This window comes from Camelus bactrianus, chromosome 8, assembly GCF_048773025.1.
Source record: "Camelus bactrianus isolate YW-2024 breed Bactrian camel chromosome 8, ASM4877302v1, whole genome shotgun sequence".
Taxonomy (NCBI): domain Eukaryota; kingdom Metazoa; phylum Chordata; class Mammalia; order Artiodactyla; family Camelidae; genus Camelus; species Camelus bactrianus.
Window position 1 is genome coordinate 92,181,532 of NC_133546.1, and position 3,278 is coordinate 92,184,809.

A 3,278-nucleotide genomic window follows, 5' to 3' on the forward strand; every position below is an offset into this window, starting at 1 on the left:
ACTCCAGCCTGAGTAGGTGCTGGCCGGACCCTGGACCCTGGGGAGCGGCTGCCTCTAGCAGAGCCCCCTCTCTGGCCTTGGGCTGCTGCCTGCCTCCGTTGGCACCAAGTTTGTCCTCAGAGCCTGGCCTGCCCCCGCCTCCCGCAGGCCCGGCGGGCGCCGGAGCTCTGCACGGAAAGAACCATGACAGTGTTGCAGGGCCCCAGGGAGGTACTGGGTGTTTTATTTCATGCTGGCCCGGGAGGTATGTACACAGGGGTGGGGCTCAGGCATCCACGTGGGACCCTGAGAGCCTCGGGGAGGGGGGATCGCTTGGGTGCCGGGGTGAGGCTCATTTACCCGGAGACTGGGAGATGGATTTCTGGGTGGAGTGATTGTGTAGAGCCTCGTGCATCACCACACAGGTGAAGACTTCTCCCCGCTGCCACGTGTTCTTTCCCACCGAGAGCTTGCTGTGGAGGAAGCAGGTCCCGGCGTTGTCCGGCTGGGGCAGCGTGGTGGCGTAGGCGCCCTCTGCCTCCGGCCGCCCGTTCCTCTGCCACTCAGCGTTGATGTCAGGTGGGTAGAAGCCTTTGATCAGGCAGGTTACGCTCACAGTGTCCTTGGCCAGGTCTTCCTGGTGTGGGGCCAGGGTGTACACCTGCGGCTCCCGGGCCTGCCCTGTGGGGACAGGTGTGTCTGCGAGCATGACGGTCACTCTGAGCAGCCCCAAAGGACCCTCCCATGCCCTTTGTCCATCCCACCTTTGGCCTTGGAGATGGTCCTCTCGATGGGGGCCGGGAGAGCTTTGTTGTTGACCTTGCACTTGAACTCCTTCCCCGTCAGCCAGTCCTGGTGCTGGATGGGCAGGACGCTGACCACGCGGTACGTGCTGTTGAACTGTTCCTCCTTTGGCTTTGTCTCAGCTGTGTGTACCTCTGTGTCATCCACGGACAAGCTGAACTCAATCTCAGGGTCTTCCTTACCCACGTCCACCACAAGGCACGTGACCTCAGGTGTTCGGGTGCTGGAGAGGACGTCCTTGGGTTTCGGGGGGAAGATGAAGACCGTGGGCCCTCCAAGGAGCTCAGGGGCTGGTGGGGGAAACAAGATGTGGGTCAGCACCTGGACGGGCCTCCTGTAGGGCACATGTTGCCCTCATCAGGCGGGGCCTGGTGTCTGGTCACTTCCTTGTGATGGAGGGTGTAGCCTGGCTCCCTTACCTGGGCATTTGGGACACTGGGAGCTGTGGTCTTCGCTGTGGAGCGCTGCAGAGAGAGCAGATGGGGGTTACTGTGGGCGGGAGATGGCCCTGGGTGGAGTTTAGGTCAGGGACAGGTTGTGGAAGGTGCAGATCAGCACCAGTTCTGTGGGTTAGAGTTGTCCAGCCTGTGACCACCTTGAACCTGGTGGAAATACCCAGAGGACCCCTCACATAGCCTGGGAGGCCTTCAGGTGAGGAGACCGCATCTCCTCTGATACCCTGGGCAGAGGTCGCCATCCTGGCATGTGGTTCGAGCCAGGAGGAGGGCTGGCCTCGGTCCTGTCTGGGAGTGGACGCCCTCCCTGAGGCCTGTCCTCTTGCCCACAAGCTTGTCCGCCTTGGTGCTGCTGGCCGGGTGGGCTACGTTGCAGATGAAGGTCTTGCCGGCCGAGCTGCTGGCGGGCATCGTCGCCAAGCTGCTGAGGGAGTAGAGCCCCGAGGACATGAGAATGGATGGGAATTGTGGATGCCGCTGGACAGGGCGCCCGAGTTCCAGGTCACCGTCACCAGCTCAGGGATGTAGCCCCAGACCAGGCAGCCGAAGGGCACCGTGGAGCCAGGCGTGTCCCCACATCCAGCAGTTGGAGGATAAACTGAAGTGGCCTTGCTGGAGCCTGCAAGAAAGCAGGCCATGTGACCATCGGGGCTTCACCCCTGGGAGGGTCCGGGCAGGGTGTCACGTGCCCAGGTCTGGGCACCCCTGAGCCCAGCACCCACGTGCTTCCAGAATGTCTGCAAACCAGCTGGCCGGCAGGGCCCTCACCACCTGGGGCCTCGTGCCTCTGCAGCTGTGGGTCAGAGCTGGGTGATCACCTGGGTGACAGCCCCCCAGGTCCCTAACCTCCTGCAAGTGCCTGGCCTGACTGAGCCCTGTGTCTGAGTCCTGACCAGTGCTGCCTGCTCCCGGCCAGCGTCCGCTGGTCCCCTGAGCTCACCGTCCTGCTGCCCCAGCCCGGCCCTGCCCTGGGTGAGCGGGTCTGTCCTTGGCGTGGTGGGCCTCCACCACCCAAAGCCTGCTCGTGGCCCCTTGCCTGGCCTGCTCTTTGCCCTCCGGGCCCGTGTCTTCTGGGTCAGCTCTGCAGCCAGAGCACCTGGGCCCTGGCCCCCCCAGACTCTGTCCCTGCAGGCCTCCTCCTTGGCCCCCCCCTTTCATCCCTGTGGCCTCAGCCCGGCTGCGAGTCTGTGCCTTGGGGGGCTCCGGTCCCTCTTCTGGACCTCCAGCTGCAGCCCCTCGGCTCACTTCCCCCTCCCACCAGGGCCTCTGACCCCACCCCAGCTCGTGGCTCTCAGGTCCCTGCTTTCCTTCTGCCCTTGTCCTTCCTCAGTCCAGCTCATCCCTCAGCACAGTTTGGGGCCCCACACTGCCCCCACCTTCCTCGCCTGTTCGGTGCCAGCAGCCCGGGCACATCGCTGGCTGGGCCTGTCTCCTCTCACCCGGACCCATCTGCTCTGCTCCGGCTGGCAGCCCAGCTCAGGCCCTGAACGAGCCCCACGCTTTCCTTCCCTCTGTGGGGTCCAGGGTCTGTTTCACCCCAAAAGGCTATGGCACGTCCACCCCTCCTTTCCCAGCCCGCCACGGGCCCTTGAGCCCAAGGACTGGGGCCCATTGGGTCCCCTCAGGGGTGACCCCTCTCCTTCATTCCCACAGAAGTCCCTCTCTCCACCCCAGGATGCCATCCGGCCAGCCCCTCAGGGGCTCAAGGGTTCTGCTGTCCCAGGAGCCCTCAGCTGGGCCTGCTCAGCTACTCAGACCTTAGCTCAAACTCTCTGCCATGTCCCTGGGCTCCTGCAGCAGCCCCCTGCTCACCTCCACAAGGTCTATGTGCTTTCTCTGAGCCCCTGTGGCAGCCCCCTGCCCTCCTGGTGCAGCCCCCTGCTCACCTACACCCTCTCTGACCCTTGTCCCTGGAGCCACAGCCCCTCTGGCCAGCCCCAGAGCCCTCAGCCTAGTTCAGATCCAGTCCGGGAATTTCTTTCCCAAGACTGGCTTTGCTCTTTGGATTTCCTGGGTCAGCTGCTTGCCCTCCCAGCCCCT

At 64.1% G+C, this 3,278-nt stretch overlaps 1 pseudogene; it reads right to left on the bottom strand.

Moving 5' to 3' along the window:
- Positions 1-218: 218 nt before the first annotated feature.
- On the bottom strand, positions 219-1,876 carry LOC141578297 (immunoglobulin gamma-1 heavy chain-like; annotated as a pseudogene).
- Positions 1,877-3,278: the final 1,402 nt, after the last annotated feature.